Source organism: Sorex fumeus, unplaced genomic scaffold (genome assembly GCF_029834395.1).
Source record: "Sorex fumeus unplaced genomic scaffold, SorFum_2.1 ptg000034l, whole genome shotgun sequence".
NCBI lineage: Eukaryota > Metazoa > Chordata > Mammalia > Eulipotyphla > Soricidae > Sorex > Sorex fumeus.
In genome coordinates, this window is record NW_026606091.1 from 27,514,791 (window position 1) to 27,539,737 (window position 24,947).

General features: G+C 52.1%; 1 pseudogene; it reads left to right on the forward strand.

Annotated features, from left to right (window-relative positions):
• Positions 1-3,085: 3,085 nt before the first annotated feature.
• LOC130026602 (polypeptide N-acetylgalactosaminyltransferase 12-like) overlaps positions 3,086-24,947 on the forward strand; it is a 210,256-nt pseudogene continuing 188,394 nt past the window's right edge.

Below are 24,947 nucleotides of genomic sequence, written 5' to 3' on the forward strand. Positions count from 1 at the left end.
AGCGACACTCAGCTGCCCAGTGATTGCCTCACTTGCATCTGGGACATAGCCCGGGTGATCCCCCCTTCTTCCTCAAGGGGTTGTTGGGACATTCCTTTTTGAAATGGCCTGGCTGTCCGCATTGATAGCAGCCTTGCTTGGGGTTTTGTGGGGAATCCCTGAAAGCCTGGAAACCTGGGAAGTTGCCCAGCTTTGAGCAGGACAAAGGGGGAATGAAAAATCAAGCATTCTTTTACTTGGTCAGTAGGCAACAGTTAAAGAAACTTTGGTACATCTACACAATGGAATACTAAGCAGCTGTTAGAAAGGATGAATTCATGAAATGTACATACAAGTGGTACTACATGGAAAGTACCATGCTAAGTGAAATGAGTCGGAAAGAGAGGGACAGACATAGAAAGACTGCATTCATCTGTAGAATATAAAGTAACAAAATAGGAGACTAACACCCAAGAATAGTCTCGATAAGTACCAGGAGGTTTGCTCCATGGCTTGGAGGCCAGCCACACATGCTGGGGGAAACGGTAGCTCAGATAGGGAAGGGAGCACCAAGTAAAGGGTGTTGGGAGGGTCCTGTCTGGATGGGAGAAGCATGCTGAAAGTAGATTATAGACCAAACATGAATGCCACTCAATGCCTCTTTTGCAAACCACAGCACCCAAAAGGAGAGAGAGAACAAAAGGGAATGCCCTGCCACAGAGCCAGAGTGGGATGGAGGGAATGGGGGGTGGGAGGGATACTGGGATCCGTGGTGGTGGAGAATGGGCACTGGTGGAGGGATGGGTACTCGATCATTGTGTAACTGAAATCCAAACACAAAAATTTGTAAGTCTATAACTGTACCTTATGGTGTTTCACTAATAAAATTTTTTTTAAAAAGACTGGCCTGGGTGGAGAGGTGGGTGGGCGGGTGATGGGAGGGAAACTGGAAACTTTGGAGGTGGGATATGTACACTGATGGAGGGATGGGTGAACAATGATGACTGAAGCCTAATCATGAACAGGTTTGTAAGGGTCTATCTCACATCGATTTAATAAAAAAAATTTAATAGGAGAATGCCTTATATTTGGATTTATAGAATTAGATGTGTAGTACATTTTCTGAGGTGAAATCCAGAGCTCAGCTGAGGCACTGGGATCTTTATAGAATTGGGGAGATGTGATGCTGGACTTGAGTTTGGAGACAGTGCATGATGAGTAGATCGTTGATTTAAATGTGTCCTGCTTTGAGCACCATTCAACATGTCATTACTTAATCTCTTTTTTACAAATGATTATTTCATTGACTTTAAGGGGAAACTCTGTATGGGCATTTATAAATGGCAAACAAATTTCATTTGCATTAGATATGGAAGTGGGAAAATGCTGCAGGGAACCTGCACAGGCCTCTCGGGGTACAGAGATGGGGGTGAGGGACAGGCCCAAGGGACCTTCCCGAGTGGCAGTTTGTGATTGACAGGTACAGGCAGTTACTGGCCTTTAGAAGTTAGGGTGAGTGGTCAGCTCTTTCAGCCCACATGCTCTTTTGAACACGTCCTCCCTTCACATCTCACTGAGTAAGTTTTTTTCAAGAAAACTATCTTGCAGGATTGGAGGGGTGGTCCAGAGGGAAGGGCATTTGCCTTGTGGACCAGCCAATTCAGATGTGACCCCGGGCACCGCATATGATCCCTGAAACCCCACCAGGAGTCGTCCCTGAGTACAGAGCTAGGAGTAAGGCCTGAGCAACACTGGATATGTCCCTCCAAAAATGTCCAAGTATAGCAAAAAGAGAGCGGGGGAGAGTTAGAGGGGTGGTTCTGATTGCAGTGGGACTCACTGAAGCATTTGGGAAATTCACACGCACCATTGTAAACCGGTATTCCTTTCGGGATGCAGTGTAGAAAAATCAACGGAAAGTTAAAATTTTTATTTTGAAAAAGATCAAAGAGGCCAGGAAATAGTAGAGCAGGAAGGGCACTTGGGTTATCTGACTTCAATCTCTGGCGTCCCATAGAATCCCTTGAGCATGGCTGGGACTGATCCCTGCTGTGGTTCCAAAACCAAATAAGCAAAAAAACAAGGAAATGTAATATATCAAAAGCTAGAACAGGTGGTGAGGAGTCTGCTTGCATACTTCTATCCTGGGCTGATTCCTGGCACCTCGTATGGATCCTTGAGCACCATTAGGGGTGATCCCTGAGCACAGGACAGGAGACAGGGTCCCCAGTCAAGGGAGGTCTCATCTCTTAGGCCCCTGGAGCAAGACCATGGGGGCCTGTGCAGGGCACAGATTGCCCAGGCGCTGCCAGCCTTGGGCCTGGGAGTCGGTGCTTGACCTCCACATCCCTGGACCAAGAGTAGGATGCCCTGGCTGCCTGTCCTCACTCCCAGCCTTGCGCCCACAGGTGGGACTGCAGGACAAACAGGTGAGTGTCCACGGCAGCAACAGGACTAGGATCTCGGCCTCCCGCAGTAGGACGTGGCCTCTGACCAGTGTCGGTCTCTGAGAATGAGCAGGAGGAGGAGCAGGTGCTACTGCAGAGCCAGCTCCGGATCGGCTGCAAGGGGAGTGAATCAGGACAAGGTGGATATGGAGAAATGACAGAAGGTGCCGGGGGAGACCCACTGTGAGGGTAGGAGCCCGCCAGGGGTGGTGGGAGGAAAGACAGGCCAGGACGCCACCCACTATAATATATCAAAATCTAGAAGAGGCTAGAGGGGTTTTGGGGGTGCGGATTGGCCCTCACTGCACAGAGAGGGTCCTAGTAGCGGGAAGGCTGCTGGGTCGAGGTAGGGGTTGGCCCCATCTCTTAGGACTTTGGAGAAAGACCCCCAGGGGAATGTGCAGGGGACAGGTTACCTGATGTGCTGTTTTCCTTGGGCCTGTGTGTGTGTGTCTGGGCCCTGAATGTTGTGGTGGGATCTGGACAGCCTTCGGCCCTGTCTCATGACAGAGATGTGCATGCAAGACCAGAAGGTGCAGTGCCTGCATCCTGGAATGCTTCTGCTGGTATCAAAATCAGCACACAGCTGGAACCCCACACCTGGATGTCCCACTCACCTGGGCTCCAAGGTCGAGCAGGTTCTGAGGCACAAGCCGCTCATGGACAAGCTGCAGCAGGTGCTAACCAAGCAGCAGGCCCTGCTAGAGGCCACCTTCCGGGAGCTGAGGGAAACCCAGGTGAGGGGATGGGCAGGGGCTCAGGGACAGGAAGGCGCATCAGGCCCTAGACCTGCCTACTCACCTGGTGCCTTCATCTTTAGGGGATCCTCAGTCCTGAATCAGGAGCAACTGAGCCCCAGGCCTTTCTGGAATTCCAAGGGTACCCTGAAGAGGGTGAGTGGTGCGGTGGGTCACCAGGAGGGAGAAGTTCCTGATGGGGATCTGGAGGTGGGGCTATATGGGAGGTGGAGCCATGCGGGACCCCTGAGATGCCTCCACCTTCCTTGCTTGGCTGAGACCCTGGAGTGCCCCATAGTCAATCCAGTGTCGAAGAACACGGAGTTGGAGGTGAACATAGTGGAGGTTTGTGAGACCATGACCTCTATGGAACTCGAGGTGATGGTCATGAAGGACAGGCTGGTGGCGTGTGAGAAGACTAAGGATCTGGATGACTAAGGTCTGAGACTAAGGTCTGGTGTCCAGACCTGGGGAGCGGGATGATGGATTGTGTGAAGAACCCAGAGAGACCCTCCTGTTCCTGTCTGTGAGGAACAGGAGGCCGCAGACCTCAGATCCAGATCCTGTAATGACCTGCCCCCAAATAACCAGAATCCAGCTCGTCCGCTTGAGTTCAGCTGGCAAGTTTGTTCACCATTAATCCACTTTTTCTATCCTGATGATGTACCCTGTGTTCTTCAATTCCAACTAATCTAGCCCTGATCCAGTTCTTCCCACTCTCCTCCTTCCTCCCTCCTCCCCGCTCTTCCACTTTCCCTCAGCACTAGACCCTAGGGATCAAAGGGGCAGAAAGGTCCCCCAACACTAGACCGCAGGGATCAGTGGGACAAAAATGTCTCCTACCTCTAGGCACCAGGGATGTTGGGAGCAGAAATTTAAACTGGGCCACACTCAAACTTCAGTCATGATAGCTCCAAAAGCCAAACAAGGGCTTGAGGTGGGAGCTCTCCCTCCCCAGTACACAGTCCCGTTTCTCCATATGGCAGCCCTGAAGCTAATGGGGGCTGGAAACATCAGAGCAACCAGTTCTAGACACTCTTTGGGGGCTGGTTGGGCACTAATGAATTGAGGAGAAGAGAGAGGAAGGAGGCATGCTGGGTCACTCTCTGACAGTCACTGTCCTATTTCCAAGCTTGTTTCAATAAATGGATCCATCCCAGGCCATGTGGGTATGTGTCTTGGGCGAGGTGTGTCCTGCCAGCAGTTGGCAGTTGCTTCTAGATTGTGGGTGGCCCTTGCCATGGGATTCACCATGTCTAGAGCCTGTCATCTGCATGCCACTGAGTACGATGTTAATGACCCCAGGAGAGTACCTCTAAGATTTGGAGTGGTAACATTCAAAATATGGTGGTTTGAAGGTACGATGGTGGTGGAATTGGTGTCTGAATATTAAATGTAATAAATTATTGTAAACAACTTTATAAAAACAAAATAAAAATTTGCAAAAAAGTCAGCAAAATATAAAGCATGAAAAGAGAACAGAAAAATCAAAGATACACCAATCTAATGCTTTTTTTTAAAAAACAGAAAAGGCAATGGCGTCTAAGCTACAAAGATAGCTCACAGAATGGGAAAAATTATTTACCCAATACCTAGCTGATGAAAGGCTAATATCCAAGTTATATAGCACATTGGTAGAACTTTACAAAAACATTATCTCCCAACCCCATCAAACAAATGCAGAGAGGAATAATGAACAGAAACTTACTCCAAGAAGAAATTCAAGGGCTGGAGCGATACTACAGTGGTAGGTTGTTGCTTTGCACGTGGCTGATCTGGGTTTGATCCCCGCCATCCTACGGGCTACACCCGCCTTGGAACCCCAAGTGTTCTGTGAGAACCAGAAGGCAGTGTCCTTCCTAAAGACACCCCATGCACACCCCATCCTCCCTCTCACCTAGAGGTGGAAATCACACCCAGATCCAAGACAGACCTGAGCCAACAACCTGTCAAAGACAAAATTGTGTTGGCAGAAGATCAGACAGACTGTGATGCCCGTGAGGTAAGTAGGCTGCAGACACCCATCCCAGGGCACGAAGGGACCTGCCTGAAAGTGATGTGTTCCCCCCAAGAGTCAAAAATGGTTAAACAGAATTCTTACTCACCTGTAATTCCGTCTTTTACCTACCCTGTTAAAATCATATTCCTCTACCCCAACCTTGTCTTTCTTGCCTCTTCCTTCCCGCCCTTCCCCTCTTCCCCCTTCCACCTTCCTGCCCCCTCCCTTCTCCCCTCCTCTGCCCCTTCCCATTGAGGAATGGGGCTATGGGGCTATGAGGCTATGGGGCTACACAAAGCAATTGCAGACGTGCTCCCATGGCAGGGATGCTGCGTACTAGGAGTGGCGAGATGACCCAAACAGAACAACATTGAGACTCGTACTCTGCAAGTAAAGAAGTTACACAGTCTCCAAGGAAGCTCAGCTAGAGAAGAGGGCAGCAAATAAAGGGTGCTGGGAGGATCCTCCCAGGGTGGGAGAAGCATGCTGAAAGTAGACTATAGACCAAACATGACTACCACTCAGTGCCTCTCTTGCAAACCACAGCACGCAAAGGGAGAAAGAGAACAAGGGGGAATCCCCTGCCACAGAGGTAGGGTGGGAAAGGAGGGGGAAGGGAGGTGGGAGGGATGCTGGGACCCGTGGTGGTGGAGGATGGGCGCTGGTGGAGGATGGGTACTTGATCATTGTCTGACTGAAACCCAAGCAAAAAATTTATAAGTCTACAACTGTACCTCATGGTGTTTCACTAATAAAAAAATAATAAAAAAATTCTTGAATAAAAAAATAGTTACACAGCCTCCAACACATCCATATGTGCAGGAACAAACTCAAAACCTAAAATAAAGAACCAGTAAAAAATCCAAAGAAATAAATTTCAAATTTTAATATGAAAATTAAGAGATCATGGGGTCTCACCATGTTTCGCGCTTGTCCCTATCCCTCCCCGAGCGCACCCCTCCCCCCCAAGCCTTTCCAGAGGGATTCAGGGCTTCTTTATTATGATCTTGACCCAGATGCCACTCAGGTTGGAAACTGTTCCGGAACTGTTCAGTGGTTCTGAGCAAGAGATATAATCCACTGCTTCTTGCAAGTCAGAGGATGGGGTCCCATCCGATAGGCAGAAAGGCTAGTGAATTAATCTAGAGTTGCAAAAGTTAGATGTGGGTTTTCACATCATAATCCCAGGGACTGTGTCATCTGGGCAATTGGTAGACACTGGGGCCCTTTGTTAGTCATCAGTGTCACCCCTGAATGGGGACCTGGAGGTAGGTAGATTGTTTACCTCGGTGGCACAGCGAGAGATCAGAGCCCCCTGCCTCAGAGACAGGTATACTCAGACCTCTTCCAATGGCCCCATCCTGGGTCAGGCCACCTAGAACCTGGTGCCCTTTCTCAAGCACTAAGAGGATCAACCTCTGTGCCTCTGGAGCCCTACTGCTGATTTGAAAGGGTTTTTTTGGGTTATTTTTCTTTTTTTCACTTCTCAATGCTCATTCTTCCAGGAGGTCTGGTGCCCAGCCTCAACCAAGAGCTGGAGCAGTGCGTCTGAGGCTCTCTTTCAGTCCTCTTGGGCTTCTGACACTAAGACCTTATCATCTACAGATTGCAGGATGGTCCATTCAAGGGCTCCAACGAGGATTTTCTTAAGTCCAGAGCCAGGGTCTTCCTGAAGAAGGTGGCCGAGTTTTTGAATTCTTGGGCAATGGTTCCACAGTAACTGAGGTTTCCTCCTGTCTCTGGATCCTTTGGCCCAAAGGCAAACAGGGGTCTTCTTCCTGGAACAATTTGCAAAGGGGGAAACACATCTTTTGAGGTTCAGGCCGGTCAATCATTGGGCACTAGAGGAAAACAGACTCAAGAGAGTGGAAGGGCTGGGTACCACAAGGTGACCAGCAGGAGCGACCACACTGACTCGACGCAGGTCATGACTTCTCAACTGAGGCCAATGGGTTACTCCCAGTTGAGCTGCACCCCACCACTATTCCTGCCTCCCACACCTGCGCAGTATCTTTCCCTATCCCTAGCCACTCCTCACGAGTTACCTGACATTGAGGCTGTCTCTGGAGGCTCACTCCTAGCATGAGTTTACCAGCAGAGGGGCATGATACTGCCATTAGAGGGCGCCTGGAGAGGGTATTTTCCAAAGAGGGAATCCACAGTGTCAAGGTGGACATTTATTTGCTCTTCTAGCTCTGTCGGGAGATCGAACGCCAATAAGATACTAAAGTGGGGAACAGGGAGAGCCTTGTTTTCCATATGGAACCCCCAGCATCTGCTGAGACCATGGATTCTCAGGCCCAGCAAAAGCCGGGAAGGGCTGCACCTCCGATACCTTCATCGAGCTCTGCTTCCTATGTTGCCCTGTCTTGAGGTCATGGGGCGACCGTTTCCACGAGGCTCTTCTTGGGAGTGTAGGTACCAAGTTACCCTGCCTTCCCTGCCTGCCTGGGGACTCCCTGTGACTCTGTCAGACTGTCCTAGTGGTCCTGGTGTCAGTAGACATTTCTGAAAGCTACCCAAAATTAAATGTCTGCCACTCCCATTCACAGAGGGTCACAGCTTGTCTGGTGTCATATTGGCACTTTGTTCTCTCCTGCAGCATGTCATGGCCCTCTGGGGCAATGATCTGGGGCCTGCCTTCTGCCCCTCCGCATCCTCCACCCCTGACTCCTGCTCCTGCTCTGGCTCCCCTCTTTCTCCCTGCCCCTTGTCTGCCCTGCCAGTTCTCACCTCCTCTAGACCAAGGGCACACTGGAGGTGCTGGGGTCTGGCCTTAACCACTTCACTGGGGTAGAGCTGTCTCCACTGGACGAGTGGCAGTGCCACCCAGCTGCCCTGATCTCTGCCAACTCCTCCTGGGCACCAGGTGCCACTGCTTGGGTGTTGCTCTTTTTCCTTTTGGTCTTGTCTTGCTTTCTCCCCTGCTTGGTAGTGAGTTTTGTTGTTTCCCAAATGAGAATTGTAGCACTAATATAACTTTGAATTTTCAACGACTATGAACTCATACTGGGCCCGCTCGAGCAAATCGACGATCAACGGGAGGGCCTTTACCTTATGAACTCATACGAACTTTGCCAAAATTTCTGCCTGAAGCTAACTAAAAACCAAGCAGCAGGGACTGGAGTGATAGCACAGTGAGTAGGGTGTTTGCCTTGCACACGGCTGACCTGGATTTGATTCCCAGAATCCTATATGGTTCCCTGAGTACCACCAGGAGTAATTCCTGAGTGCATGAGCCAGGAGTAACCCCTGTGCATCGCTGGGTGTGACCCGTAAAGGAAAAAAAAGCACATTTTGGAATGTGGGAGAACATGATGAGATAATAGTGCTAATGGAATGAACAGCTCCAAAGTCTGAACACCGCACAAGGCGAGAGATCAGTTTTACAGCAGATCTGATGGGCGACGGGGTATTAGCAAGCAGCTGACAGGAGAGTATGGAACAAGAAATGACCAAGCTTTCTTGGTGCAGAGAAGGATCTGGAGCATATCCATAACGTAGGAAAATTCGGGGGATTTTCCCAGGTTTCTACGTTGAACAGTGTGACAGACCACCTCTGGGCCATCCCGGGTGATTTCAGTGCCTGTCTTGTCTCTCCCAGACCCTGTGCCTCATTGCAGATCCTGCTCCCCAGGGTAGCCTGTCTGAAATTAGCCTGCGAGAAATGTGGGTAGAGGTGCACTCTCCTCTACAGCAGGGCTCAGGAGATCCTAGTATCAGGACTGGAACAGGGCTGGGCCGCATCAAGGCAAGCACCTTAAACCCTGCAATATCCCTGGGGCCCATTCTTGAAAAGTCTGAAAGTGCTCGGGAGTGGAAGCCTCGGGTTCCACGGGGCTGTCTCCCTGGGCACGGTGCCGTACAGAAGGGGGAGTGAGGCATCTTTAAGGGAGCCCAACTCTACAGGAAGGAGATTTAGGTGGGAAGCAGCTGAAAAAAAAAATACCGCTCGGAAAAGGGCATTAGTCCAGCAGATAAAGTGATCGTCTTGCACACTGCTGACGTTGGATCAATGGGCCCCCCTAGTTCCACTAGGTATGGTCCCTGAGCTAAGTCAGGGGTAAAGCCTGAGCATGTCTGGGTGTGGTGCTAACACCCAAAGAAAAGTGCTTCAAGCAGACAGGGCGGGCCTTTTCCCAGTGCCCTAAGGAAGGACTGCTCAAATTCTTAGAGGCCATAAGAGGGATTTCCCTGTTAGGAGGTAGGGGTGGGGGAGGGGAAGGGGGTGACAGCACTGGGTCTCCAGTCGTGACTCTGCCTGAGCAGTGACAGTCCACTTGGACAGTCCGTAGTGGCCTGACTCAGGGCAGGACTTGGCTGCTGCTTTGACAGAAAAGTGTCCTGAAAATGTGTGTCAGAGTCCTCAGGAGGAAGAAGCCCACAGTGGGGGTCAAGAGGCAGGACACCCGGGGGGGCAGAACCAGGCGGACCCTGCTCCCGAGCCCTCCACCTCCCTTGGTTGGCTGAGAGCCTGGGGCTGCCCCGCAGTCTATCCAGTTTCAGTCAATCCAAGGGCACTGAAGTGGAGGCGAACACAGTGGAGATCATAAAGCCTGAGGAGCTGGAGGTGGTAACAGTCAAGAAGGACAAGCTGGCGGTGTGGGGAAGACCGTGCATCTGGAGGCAGAAATGTCCCCCAACACTGGGCAATGGGGATGTGGGGGGCAGAAATGTCCCCTAGTAATAGACACTAGTGGTCTGGGAGGCAAAAACAGGCCCCAAGCAGTAGGCACCAGTGACATGGGGTGCAGAGGTTTCCCCTAACAATAGACAGCAGGGTTCCGAGGACAGAACTGTTCACAATTACTCGACACCAGGAATGAGCAGAGCTGAAATTTCCTCCAAAAAAAACACACCAGGGATGTTGGGGAAAATTGTTTTCCAAACTAGACACAAGAGCTCTGGGGTAAGAAATATCCCACAACAGAGAACAGAGCTCAGATAGGAGACATGTCCTCCAACACTACACAATAAGGAGTCCCAGGAGCAGAAATACTCACCCCCATAGAAATAGTTCAAAGAGTAGCAATAATAAATGACCACCTCCCCACCCCCCCACCTTAGACTATATCCCAGGAGAGAGGAGTGGAGAATGACTCCTCACCCCTGCTTTCCCACCTAAATGTTGAGATATTTCCGGTTTGTGGGCAGTTGCCAGGTAGGAGTCAGGGTCCGAGGCAGAGGGAGACCCAACTCCTAGGCTCTGGGACAAAGACGCCATGGGGGCCTGTGGCTGAGGGTCTGAGCCCTGCATCTCCTGGCTGGGATGTAGTCGGTCCTCCTGCCTGTCCTCACAGACACTGTCCTACCTCCCACAGATGCCAGGGCAGGACGAAAAGGTGCAGTGCCAGTGGCCTCCCTGGGGCCGATTCTGCTGGTACCTGAAAATGCACACAGCTGCCGACAAGAGCACCTGGATGCCCGCTGTCACCTGGGCTCCAAGGAGGAGCAGCTGAACCAGCGGATGCTGCGGCAGAAGCAGCCCATAGACCAGCTGCTGCAGGTGCCACCAAGGCAGCAGGCCCTGCTGGAGGCCGCCATCAGGGAGCTGAGGGAGACCAGGTGAGAGAGGGGCCATGGGCTCTGGGCAGGAAGGCCCTAGACCTGCCTCCTCACCTAGTGCCTTCACCCCAGGTGCTCTTCTGTGGGACTCAGCAGCAGAAACAGCAGCTGCAAAACCTGGTTAAGTGAAAAGGAGTCCCGGAAAAGGGTGAGTGACAGGGAGAAGCCCCTGTGGGTCAGAGGGCGGGGCTACTGGGGAGGGGAGCCAGGTGGCCACACCCCCAGCCCCCCACCTCCCTTCCTTGGTTGAGACCCTTATGCTGCCCCACATCCCATCCACTCCAAAGGGATTGGCGTGGAGACGAACAACACACAGGTGCTCCTGGACACAAAACGTGAGGAGCTGGAGGCCACAGAGAAGGAGGAGGCACAGGAGGCCAGGCAGGAGGAGTGCCAGAGTCCAGGAGCTGGAGGAGTCAGTCAAGTCCCAGGGGGCAGGGACCATGGCCTGTGTGAGATCCAGAGACGCTCCTGTTGCTGTCCTTAAGGAAGAGGAGTCCACCGTCATCGGACCCAGGTCCTGTAATGACCCGCCGAAAATCCAGAAAACGCAGCTGGTCAGCAAGAGCTCCACTGGCAGCCTGACACCCAGCTGACACCTTGATTTTACTGCACCGACGCACCCTGCCGCTCTCACCCAATTGATCTAGCCCAGCCCCGTCCTCCCCACGCCACCCGAGTTCTGCCTTCTTCCTCTGCCCTTTGCTCTTCTCCCTCCACTAGAACCAGGGATATCCCTCACTGCAAGACCAGGGATCAGGGCAAAGCCACAACTATTCTCCATCTCAAGAAACGGGAAATCAGGGGGACAGTAAAGTCTCCATCCACTAGACCCCGAGATGTGGGGTAAGAAATGTCCCCACCCCTAGACACCCCAGGGATCAGGGGGAACAGTTTCCTCCTCCAATAGACCCCAGGAAATGGGGGTGCCAGAGATGCCCCCCCACTAGACGCCAGGATTCGGGGTGGCAGAGATGCCTCCCCACCACTAGACGCCAGGGATCGGGGGGGCAGAGATTCCCCCCCACTAGAGGGCAAGGATTAAGGGGGGGCAGAGATGCTCCCCCCACTAGACGCCAGGGATCGGGGGGGGCCAGAGATTCCCCCCCCTATAGAGGGCAAGTATTAAGGGGGGGCAGAGATGCCCCCTCACCACTAGACGCCAGGGATCAGGGGGGGCCAGAGATTCCCCCCCACTAGAGGGCAAGGATCAAGGGGGGGCCAGAGATTCCCCCCCCCACTAGATGGGAAGGATCAAGGGGGGCGCCAGAGATTCCCCCCCCACTAGATGGGAACGATCAAGGGGGGGCCAGAGATTCCCCCCCACTAGATGGCAAGGATTAACGGGGGGGGCAGAGATGCCCCCCACCACTAAACGCCAGGGATCGGGGGGGGCCAGAGATTCCCCCCCCCCAGTAGAGGGCAAAGATCAAGGGGGGGCCAGAGATTCCCCCCCTCTCGATGGCAAGGGTTAACGGGGGGGCAGAGATGCCTCCCCACCACTACACGCCCGGGATCGGGGGACCAGAGATTCCCCCCCACTAGAGGGCAAGGAATAAGGGGGGGCCAGAGATGCCCCCCCACCACTAGACGGCAGGGATTGGGGGGGGCCAGAGATTCCCTCCCCACTAGATGTCAAGGATAAACAGGGGGGCAGAGATGCCCCCCCCACTACACGCCAGGGATCGGGGGGTCAGAGATTCCCCCCACACTAGAGGGCAAGGATTAAGAGGGGGAGAGATGCCCCCCCACCACTAGATGCCAGGGATCAGGGGGGACCAGAGATTCCCCCCCCACTAGATGCCAGGGATCAAGGGGGGGCCAGAGATTCCCCCCCCCACTAGATGGGAAGGATCAAGGGGGGGCAGAGATTCCCCCCACTAGAGGGCAAGGATCAAGGGGGGGCCAGAGATTCCCCCCCTCTAGATGGGAAGGGTTAACGGGGGGGCAGAGATGCCCCCCCACCACTACACGCCAGGGATCAGGGGGGGCCAGAGATTCCCCCCCACTAGAGGGCAAGGATCAAGGGGGGGCCAGAGATGCCCCCCACCACTAGACGGCAGGGATTGGGGGGGGCCAGAGATTCCCCCCCCACTAGATGGCAAGGATTAACAGGGGGACAGAGATGCCCCCCCCACTACACGCCAGGGATCAGGGGGGGCCAGAGATTCCCCCCCACTAGAGGGCATGGATCAAGGGGGGGCCAGAGATGCCCCCCCACTAGACGCCAGGGATTGGGGGGGCAGAGATTCCCCCCCACTAGATGGCAAGGATTAACGGGGGGGCAGAGATACCCCCCCACCACTAGTCTCCAGGGATGGGGGGGCCATATATGCCCCCACACTAGACGCCAGGGATGGGGGGGCCAGAGATGCCCCCCCAACCTCTAGACGCCAGTTATTGGGGCGGCCAGAGATACCCCCTCACCACGAGACGCCAGGGATCGGGGGGCCAGAGATGCCCCCCCACCAATAGAAGCCATGGATTGGGGGGGCCAGAGATGCCCCCCAATTTCTAGACGCCAGGGATGGGGGGGCCAGAAATGCCCCCCCACCACTTGACGCGATTGATCGGGGAGGCCATAGATGCCCTCCCCACCACTAGACGCAAGGGATCGGGGTGCCGAGATGTCCCCCTCCGCAAGGTCCGAGGGATCAGAGGGGCCGAGATGTCCCCCTCCACAAGGTCCGAGGGATCGGAGGGAAGAAATGTCCCCCTCCACAAGGTCCAAGGGATCAGGATGGCAGATATATCCCCCAAGCACTAGCAAACAATGATTTGGAGATCAGAAGTTACAACTCAGCTCTCCCCTCCCCATTGTGGGGTCCTGTTTCAGCACATGACAGCCCTGAAGCTCGGCCGCTGGTACCATCCAGTCACCGGATTCTACACACTCGTTGGGGCTGTTTGGGGACTTTGTATTGCTGGCTGAGAAGAGGGAAGGAGGAAGGCGGGCTTTCTCCCTGACCGCCACTGTCTGATTTTCACGATTGTTGCAATAAATGGATCTATCCCAGGCCTGTGTGGGTGTGTGTGTCACTGGGCGGGGCAGGTCTGGCCAGTAGTTGACAATTGCTTCTAGATTGTGGGAAGCCTCGGCCATGTCACCATGCCAAGACGCGTCACCTGCCTGCCCCTGTGTGAAGCCTGTCAATGACCCCAGGAGAGTCCACCCCAAGGGTTGAAGGTCTCAATCACGGATGCGTCCCCAGGAGGGAGGGCAGGATGCAGCACCCAGAGCCCTGCCTTCCACTGCAGCACCTCCATGGCCTCCCCTGCCCCTGGTGCCTGTTTCCCCATTCCCCTCTGCAGTGGCACCAGGGACAGACCCCACTTTGCCCCCTAGTGGCCACATCAGGTTTCTCAGGATGAGCACTTGAAAGTGCTCCTGCAGCAGGTGGGTCCAAGGTGCTGTCCCCTCAGCCAGGCTCCCCCTGGATGGCACCCACCCTAGCAGGAAGACAGTGTTTTTCAGTGGAGCAGGATAGGGCCGTGGATGGAACATGTTTCTAGTGTCCCCGAGTCTGTACGGAGCTGATCCCTGATAATAGCGCCCCACTTCTTTGTGGACCATCAGATTCCCTAATACAAGTCCCACTGCCACTATCACAGCACGGTCAGACCCCATGTAATAGAGAACCAGGCCCCGACTCCTCTTTGCTCCTGCACACCTGGACCTGTTGGGACAGCCTTGGCTGAGTGACACTCTACTGGTGACAAGAAGTGTGTCCAGATCCATGTATCAGACCAGATGGTAAATCCTCAGAAGGCAGAGCCATCCAACTATTTTTTTATTCAAGAATTTTTTTATTATTTTTTTTATTAATGAAACATCATGAGGTACAGTTGTAGACTTATAAATTTTTTACTTGGGTTTCAGTCACACAATGATCAAGTACCCATCCTCCACCAGCGCCCATCCTCCACCACCACGGGTCCCAGCATCCCTCCCACTTCCCTTCCCCCTCCTTTCCCACCCTACCTCTGTGGCAGGGGATTCCCCCTTGTTCTCTTTCTCCATTTGGATGCTGTGGTTCGCAAGAGAGGCACTGAGTGGTAGTCATGTTTGGTCTATAGTCCACTTTCAGCATTCTTCTCCCACCCTGGGAGGATCCTCCCAGCACCCTTTATTTGGTGCCCTCTTCTCTAGCTGAGCTTCCTTGGAGACTGTGTAACTTCTTTACATGCAGAGTGAGTCTCAATGTTGTTCTGTTTGGGTCAACTCACCACTCCTAGTACGCAGCATCCCTGCCATGGGGGCACATCTGCAATTGCTTTGTGTACCCCATAGCCTCATAGCCCCATAGCCCCATTCCTCAATGGGAAGGGGCAGAGGAGGGGAGAAGGAAGGGGGCAGGAAGGTGGAGGGGGGAAGAGGGGAAGAGGGGGAAGGAAGAGGGAAGTAAGACAAGGTTGGGGTAAATGAATATGATTTTGACAGGGTAGGTAAAAGACGGAATTACAGGTGAGTAAGAATTCTGTTGAACCATTTCTGACTCTTGGGGGGAACACATCACTTTCAGGCAGGTCACTTTGTGCCCTGGGATGGGTGTCTGCAGCCTCCTTACCTCACGGGCATCACAGTCTGTCTGATCTTCTGCCAACACCATTTGTCTTTGACGGGTTGTTGGCTCAGGTCTGTCTTGGATCTGGGTGTGATTTCCACCTCTAGGTGAAAGGGAGGATGGGGTGTGCATGGGGTGTCTTTAGGAAGGACACTGCCTTCTGGTTCTCACAGAACACTTGGGGTTCCAAGGCGGGTGTAGCCCGTAGGATGGCGGGGATCAAACCCAGATCAGCCACGTGCAAAGCAACAACCTACCACTGTACTATCGCTCCAGCCCTTGAATTTCTTCTTTGACGAAGTTTCTGTTCATTATTCCTCTCTGCATTTGTTTAATGGGGTTGGGAGATATTTGTTTTGTAAAGTTCTACCAATGTGCTATATAACTTGGATATTAGCCTTTTCTCAGCTAGGTATTGGGTAAATAATTTTTCCCATTCTGTGGGCTATCTTAGTAGCTTAACGCCATTGCTTTTTTTTTTTTAAAGCATTAGATTGGTGTATCTTTGATTTTTCTGTTTTCTTTCCATGCTTTATATTTTGCTGACTACTTTGCAAATTTAAATTTTGTTTTTATAGAGTTCTTTAGAATAATTTATTGCATTTAATATACAAACACCAATTCCACAACCATCGTGCCTTCCCACCACCAAATTTTGAATGTTAACACTCCAAATCTTAGAGGTACTCTCCTGGGGTAATTAACAGCATACTCAGGGGCATGCAGATGACAGGCTCTAGACATGGTGAATCCCATGGAAAGGGCCACCCACAATCTAGAAGCAACTGCCAACTGCTGGCAGGACACACCTCGCCCAAGACACATACCCACACGGCCTGGGATGGATCCATTTGTTGAAACAAGCTTGGAAATAGGACAGTGACTGTCAGAGAGTGACCCAGCATGCCTCCTTCCTCTCTCTTCTCCTCAATTCATTAGTGCCCAACCAGCCCCCAAAGAGTGTCTAGAACTGGTTGCTCTGATGTTTCCAGCCCCCATTAGCTTCAGGGCTGCCATATGGAGAAACGGGACTGTGTACTGGGGAGGGAGAGCTCCCACCTCAAGCCCTTGTTTGGCTTTTGGAGCTATCATGACTGAGGTTGGAGTGTGGCCCAGTTTAAATTTCTGCTCCCAACATCCCTGGTGCCTAGAGGTAGGAGACATTTTTGTACCATTATTCTCTGCGGTCTAGTGTTGGGGGACCTTTCTGCCCCCTTGATCCCTAGGGTCTAGTGCTGAGGGAAAGTGGAAGATCGGGGGAGAGGGAGGAAGGAGGAGGGTGGGAAGAACTGGATCAGGGCTAGATTAGTTGGAATTGAAGAACACAGGGTACATCATCAGGGTAGAAAAAGTGGATTAATGGTGAACAAGCTTGCCAGCTGAACTCAAGCGGACGAGCTGGATTCTGGTTATTTGGGGGCAGGTCATTACAGGATTCGGATCTGAGGCCTGCGACCTCCTGTTCCTCACAGACAGGAACAGGAGGGTCCCTCTGGGTTCTTCACACAATCCATCATCCCGCTCCCCAGGTCTGGACACCAGACCTTAGTCTCAGACCTTAGTCATCCAGATCCTTAGTCTTCTCACACGCCACCAGCCTGTCCTTCATGACCATCACCTCGAGTTCCATAGAGGTCATGGTCTCACAAACCTCCACTATGTTCACCTCCAACTCCGTGTTCTTCGACACTGGATTGACTATTGGGCACTCCAGGGTCTCAGCCAAGCAAGGAAGGTGGAGGCATCTCAGGGGTCCCGCCTGGCTCCACCTCCCATATAGCCCCACCTCCAGATCCCCAACAGGCACTTCTCCCTCCTGGAGACCCACCGCACCACTCACCCTATTCAGGGTACCCTTGGAATTTCAGCAGGGCCTGGGGCTCAGTTGCTCCTGATTTCAGGACTGAGAATCCCCTAAAGATGAAGCCACCAGGTGAGTAGGCAGGTCTAGGGCCGGATGCGCCTTCCTGTCCCTGCGCCCCTGGCCACCCCCTCACCTGGGTTTCCCTCAGCTCCCTGAAGGTGGCCTCAAGCAGGGCCTGCTGCTTGGTTAGCACCTGCTGCAGCTGGTCCATGAGCGGCTTGTGCCTCAGAACCTGCTCGACCTTGGAGCCCAGGTGAGTGGGACATCCAGGTGTGGGGTTCCAGCTGTGTGCTGCTTTTGATACCAGCAGAAGCATTCCAGGATACAGGCACTGCACCTTCTCGTCTTGCATGAACATCTCTGTCATGAGACAGGGCCGAAGGCTGTCCAGATCCCACCACAACATTCAGGGCCCAGACACTCACACACAGGCCCAAGGAAAACAGCACATTGGGTAACCTGTCCCCTGCACATTCCTCAGGGGGTCTTTCCCCAAGGTCTAAGAGATGGGCCTCCCCCTACCTCGACCCGGCAGCCTCCCCGGTACTAGGACCCTCTGTGTGCAGTGAGGGCCAGTCCGCACCCCCACAACCCCTCTAGCCTCTTCTAGATTTTGATATATTATAGTGGGTGGCGTCCTGGCCTGTCCTTCCTCCCACCAACCCAGGCGGGCTCCTTCCCTCACAGTGGGTCTCCCCCGGCACCTTCTGTCATTTCTCCATATCCACCTTGTCCTGGTTCACTCCCCTTGCAGCCGATCCGGAGCTGGCTCTGCAGTAGCACCTGCTCTTCCTCCTGCTCATTCTCAGAGACCGACACTGGTCAGAGGCCACGTCCTACTGCGGGAGGCCGAGAACCTACTCCTGTTGCTCCCGCAGACACTCTCCTGTTTGTCCTGCAGTCCCACCGGTGGGCACAAGGCTGGAGTGAGGACAGGCAGCCAGGGCATCCTGCTCTGGGTCCTGGGATGTGGAGGTCAAGCACCGACTCCGAGGCCCAAGGGTGGCAGCGCCTGGGCAATTTGTCCCCTGCACAGGCCCCCATGGTCTTGCTCCAGGGGCCTAAGAGATGAGACCTCCCTTGACTGGGGACCCTGTCTCCTGTCCTGTGCTCAGGGATCACCCCAATGGTGCTCAAGGATCCATAGGAGGTGCCAGGAATCCACCCAGGATAGAAGTATGCAAAGCAGACACCTTACCAACTGTTCTAGCTTTTGATATATTACATTTCCTTGTTTCTTTGCTTCTTTGGTTTTGGAACCACAGCAGGGATCAGTCCCAGCCATGCTCAAGGCCCTCTATGGGACGCCAGAGATTGAAGTCAGATAGCCCAAGTGCTCTTCCTTCTCTACTATCACCCGGCCTCTTTTTTCTTTTTGAAAATAAAATTTTAACTTACCGTTGATTTTGCTATATTGCATCCCAAAAGGAATACCAGTTTACAATGGTGCGTGTGAAATTCCCAAATGCTCCAGCGAGTCCCACTGCAATCAGAACCACCCCTCTAACTCTCCCCTGCTCTCTTTTTGCTATACTTGGACATTTTTGGAGGGACATACCCAGTGTTGCTCAGGCCTCACTCCTGGCTCTGTACTCAGGGACGATTCCTGCTGGGGCTTCGGGATCATATGGGGTGCCCGGGTTCACAACTGAATTGGCTGGTCCACAAGGCAAATGCCCTACCCTCTGGACTACCTCTCCAATCCTTCAAGATACTTTTCTTGAAAGAAACTTACTCAGTAAGATGTGAAGGGAGGACGTGTTCAAAACAGAATGTGAGCTGAAAGAGCTGACCACTCTCCCTAACTTCTAATGGCCAGTAACTGCCTGTACCTGTCAATCACAAACTGCCACTAGGGAAGGTCCCTTGGGCCTGTCCCCCACCCCCATCTCTGTACCCCAAAAGGCCTCTGCAGTTTCCCTGCAGCATTTTCCCACTTCCATATCTAATGCAAATGAAATTTGTTTGCCATTTATAAATGCCCATACAGAGTTTCCCCTTAAAGTAAATGAAATAATCATTTTTACAAAAGAGATTAAGTAATGACATGTTGATTGGTGCTCAAAGCAGGACACATTTGAACCACAGATCTACTCGTCATGGACTCTTTCCAAACTCAAGTCTAGCATCACATTTCCCGAATTCTATAATGATCCCAGCGCCTCAGCTGAGCTCTGGATTTTACCTCAGAAAATGTACTACACATCTAATTCTATAAATCCAAATATAAGCCATTCTCCGCTTAAAATTTATTTTTATTGAATCGATGTGAGATAGACCCTTACAAAGCTGTTCATGATTAGGCTTCAGTCATCGTTGTTCACCCATCCCTCCACCAGTGTACATTTCCCACCTCCAATGTTTCCAGTTTCCCTCACAACACCCGCCCCCCCCCCCCACATCTCCACCCAGGCCAGCCTTTTTTTTTAATGTTTATTAGTGAAACACCATAAGGTACAGTTATAGACTTACAAATTTTTTGTTTGGATTTCAGTTATACAATGACCGAGACCCATCCCTCCACCAGTGCCCATTCTCCACCACCACTGATCCCAGTATCCCTCCCACCCCCCTTCCCCCCACCCCACCCTGGCTCTGTGGCAGGGCATTCACTTTTGTTCTCTCTTATTGGGTGTTGTGGTTTGCAAAAGAGGCATTGAGTGTTAATCATGTTCGGTCTATAGTCTACTTTCAGCATGTATCTCCCATCCTGGGAGGATCCTCCCAACACCCTTTACTTGGTGCTCCCTTCTCTATCTGAGCTGCCTTTTCCTCCAGCATGTGTGGCTGGCCTCCAAGTCATGGGGCAAACTTCCTGGTACTTAGCGCGACTTGGGTGTTAGTCTCCTATTTTGTTTCTTGATATTCTACAGATGAATGCAATCTTTCTATGTCTGTCCCTCTCTTTCTGACTCATTTCACTTAGCATGGTACTTTCCATGTAGTATCACTTGTATGCAAATTTCATGAATTCATCCTTTCTAACAGCAGCATTGTATTCCATTGTGTAGATATACCAAGGTTTTTAACCAGTCATCCGTTCTCAGGCACTTGGGTTTTCTCCAGATATTCAGGTCAGCCTTTTTGGAAGATGCTTTTATTATCTATCTTTCTCTCTGTTTGTTTCTGTCTCTGTCTGTCTCTGTCTCTGCCTTTTTTCTCTCTCTCTCTCTCTTTCTCTGTCTCTGTCTCTGTTTATCTTTCTCTGTCTCCCTTTTTGTGGTTTACAATACAGATACTGAAAGGGTATCAGGAATATCCCTTTACCTTCTTTTAACACTCAAGGATTTCAAATTTGGACAAAAAATAGAATTGTTCTTCCAGGCACGTTGGCCAAAGGGAGAACTGGAAATGGTCTCTGCTATGGACAACCAGGGATCTGCATATCTGCAATGACTGACCACAGCCTGGGCCCTGCTCTCAGTGTCCAGACAAGTCCTGAAGACCGGGAGGTCTGCAAACTCCAGATAGGGATGGGATGGACACCTGCCTGCCAGGAACTCCTACAGAAGATGAAGGCCTCAGGCCACCTGGGCTCACTAAACTGGCCTGGTTTCTCATCTTCAAAATGGCCAGGCCTGGGTATCAGTGACATGATATACAGGTAAATTACTCATAGTATTATACGTGTATCTCCTGGGTGGCTCACCACAGTCTTGGAAGAACAGAGTGGGAGTCTGGTGTTCTTTGGAAGGTCAGGAACTGCGCTCAAGGGCCGCTCCTTTTCCTTAGCTGCCGGAGGGCAGGGCTGGCACACGTCCAGCACTCCCCTCACCCTGCCACCTTTCTGCCCTAAGAGGAGCCTTCCACCTACCCCGTGACTTTCAGGAAGTGCAAGATGACATGTATTTACTAGCCTCTGGGGAAGTGCCTTGTGACCCTGGGGGCTCAGGCACCAAATTTCCAACTGTGGGCTAGTGTTGGGTAAGGACTGGAAGGAAGAAGCCCTCCACATGCCCCCTCCCCTGCCCCAGGAACGGACCCTTTTGCAAGGTCCCTAAACCCCACGGCTCTCACAGCGGCAGGTATCATGCCCTAGACTCACCACACTCAGGAAGACACAGGGGTCCCAGAGAGTGTTGGCAGAAGAGGGGACCTGCTTGGTATCCCACTGAGCAGTCAGCCTCGCCCTGGCCGTGTACCAGGAGCTTCCTGTCAGTGCAGTGAGGGAGCATGAGGATCCCACGCGGGCCTCATCGGGTCTCTGCTGTTTACTAGCCTGTGACTATTTCTCTCTTGCATCTACAATGTGGGGTCCCCGCCAAAATGACTCTGGAATTGATCTTTTTATGTGGGGTTGAGGGCATTGATTGGTCTAGGATGATGACTCCCAAGTTCCAGGTAAAGCCCATATGTTTCCTTTGGTTTTCGGCATGTGGCTCAGTGAGGATGTTGGGAATTTTCTGCTGTGAAACTATGTAGACCGAAGGGCGTCATTTCCCAGACCAGACTATCAGGGAAATGTTAGTTTTTCTCTCCTTGATGGCCTTGGTATGCTCTTGGGCTCCTGGCAAAGAGACCCCCACACAGACACTGCTTGATGCTTGATGCAGTCACAGGTGGGTCCTGATCTCATCCTGGACATTCATCTTACTAAAGCTTCAGTTTCCCAGTGATTGTCCTTGATTCAAACATTCCCAAATGTGCATCGCGTGGAGGGCCTTGGATGGACCTCGGACAGGCGCCAGGTGACCCTCATTTGGACAAGGGAAGGCCTAAGGTCCCACATGTGAGATGATCCAGAGTACATCATGGGACAGTCTCTGGCCAAAAGAATGGACACAGATCCCTTGGGTCTGGGATAGCCAAAATAAAACTGGCCCCAGGACTGGAGTCTGGGGAGTAGGAGAATAAGACATGGGCCAGAAAAAGCCAACAGATCTGACCTTTCATGCCTGACTTTACCTTGAACTAAATTTGAAGCGGCAGATTAAAGGAATCTGTAATTCTCTTACTGAGCTTATGAAAGATGACAGGCAACATTGATGAGAAGAAAATTTCACCATTGCTGTAAACGTTTAACTTAAAGAGGTGAGGAAACAGAGACATCTGCATCAGCAGCTTGTTACCGTGTCCAAGTGTAGAACCATGGGTCTTCTGGCAGGGAGAGCTGGAGGCATGCTGGGTGTGAGCAGGGCAGGAAACGCTCGGGCACTGAGGGTCTGCCCCAACGGCACTGCTGCCAGCACCTAGACTAGCCCTGGTCTCCTTGGTCACAAATACTAACAGTAATAGTAATGGGGAGTTGTGCTGAGCCTCCAGGGTGAAAAAACATCACCCCATCCCCAGGGCTGATTCTGGTCTCCTCACTGCTCTGTGTGCCCCAGAGGCCAGATGGGGGCTGTGGTGATTGGGAACAGGAAGAGGGTCTCTGACTCAACTGGCCACCCAGGTAAAAAAACACCTTACAGGTCCAGAATGCCATGGGCAGTAAGGGTCCAGAACCGAACTGACTCCCTGGATGCAGTTGTCTCTTCAATCAATGGGCCCTGGGCCTGCTCAGTGCCCAGCAGGGAGGAAAAGGTGTTTTCTCCAATGAGGACTGAACACTGCTCTATTCAAACCAGTCAGGAGGGGGAGGGGGCTTTGAGCCAGTTGAAAGAATGAACTCGAGAAGGGCCAGGGAGCTGGAGGCTGGTCAGGCCCAGCCGTGGTCAGGTTTGGCCACTCCTGAGGGCCTCACTGTAGAATGGACATCTCTCAGAGTCAGGAGAGAAATGGGAAACAATCCCAGATAAACTCATCACTGAGCATCGCCAGAAGATTAACCTGCAGGTGATAGTTTGTCAGGATCAGCCGCAGCGGGGTGAGCTAAGGGGGCTCGCAAATGATTCTGTCTGCCAAGCCTAAGGGGAGGGAACCAAGGAGGCCACAAGAGGCAGAAGCGAAAAACTAGGCAGGACCTCTGAGAGACCCGCTCTAGGAGGTGGACAAGATGGATGGGTCAGGAATCACCAAATTTGACAAGAATCAAATGTGAGGTTTGCTCTGACAAAATGGTGACCAGAACCAAATGGCAACCGGCTGAGTGGACAGCAACATTCCTGGAGTCATAGATCACCTTGTCCCAGGTGAGGAAGACAAGACTTAATGCCCACTTGGTGACAGGAAGCCACCAGGCTTCATTCCATGTTCCTTAACATTGACCCACGAACAGATGACTAGGACCAGACCAAGACAACTTAAAAGCCCCCTGAGTCTAACCCAGGGCGCGGGTGTACCATTGCCTCACCTGAGGTTCGGAGAGTCCGCCCGGGAGCGCCCCCAGTAAGCTACTCCTATTTCCTTAACTTTATTTATATATCTCTGTCCTTCTGTCTGACCCGGATGGGGTTCCCAAATCTCTCACCGAGCAAGAGACTAAGGGAAAGCAGGTTACCCGAGCAGGGATGGAAGGGGCTCACAGGAACGCTCGAATACTGAGCGTAGAAATGGGAATCACCACTGTGGGAGCACCTGAGAGCCATCCAACACATCCATATGTGCAGGAACAAACTCAAACATAAAATAAAGAACCAGTAAAAAATCCAAAGAAATAAATTTCAATTTTTAATATGAAAATTAAGAGATCATGGGGTCTCACCATGTTTCGCGCTTGTCCCTATCCCTCCCGGAGCGCACCCCTCCCCCCCAGCCTTTCCAGAGGGATTCACGGCTTCTTTATTATGATCTTGACCCAGATGCCACTCAGGTTGGAAACTGTTCCTGAACTGTTCAGTGGTTCTGAGCAAGAGATGTAATCCACTGCTTCTTGCAAGTCAGAGGATGGGGTCCCATCCGATAGGCAGAAAGACTAGGGAATTAATCTAGAGTTGAAAAGTTAGATGTGGGTTTTCACATCATAATCCCAGGGACTGTGCCATCTGGGCAATTGGTAGACACTGGGGCCCTTTGTTAGTCATCAGTGTCACCCCTGAATGGGGACCTGGAGGTAGGTAGATTGTTTACCTCTGTGGCACAGCGAGAGATCAGAACCCCCTGCCTCAGCGACAGGTATGCCCAGACCTCTACCAATGGCCCTAACCTGGGTCAGGGCCCCTAGAACCTGGTGCCCTTTCTCAAGCACTAAGAGGATCAACCTCTGTGCCTCTGGATTCCTAGTGCTGATTTGAATGGGTTTTTTTGGGTTATTTTTCTTTTTTTCACTTCTGAATGCTCATTCTTCCAGGAGGTCTGGTGCCCAGCCTCAACCAAGAGCTGGAGCAGTGCGTCTGAGGCTCTCTTTCAGTCCTCTTGGGCTTCTGACACTAAGACCTTATCATCTACAGAGTGCAGGATGGTCTATTCCAGGGCTCCAACGTGGATTTTCTTAAGTCCAGAGCCAGGGTCATCCTGAAGAAGGTGGCCGAGTTTTTGAATCCTTGGGCAATGGGTCCACAGTAACTGAGGTTTCCTCCTGTCTCTGGATCCTTTGGCCCAAACGCAAACAGGGGTCTGCTTCCTGGAACAATTTGCAAAGGGGAAACACATCTTTTGAGGTTCAGGCCGGTCAATCATTGGGCACTAGAGGAAAAAAGACTCAAAAGAGTGGAAGGGCTGGGTACCACAAGGTGACCAGCAGGAGCGACCACACTGACTCGGCGCAGGTCATGACTTCTCAACTGAGGCCAATGGGTTGCTCCCAGATGAGCTGCATTCCACCACTATTCCTGCCTCCCAGACCTGCGCAGTATCTTTCCCTATCCCTAGCCAACCCTCACAAGTTACCTGACATTGAGGCTGTCTCTGGAGGCTCACTCCTAGCATGAGTTTACCAGCAGAGGGGCATGATACTGCCATTAGAGGGCGCCT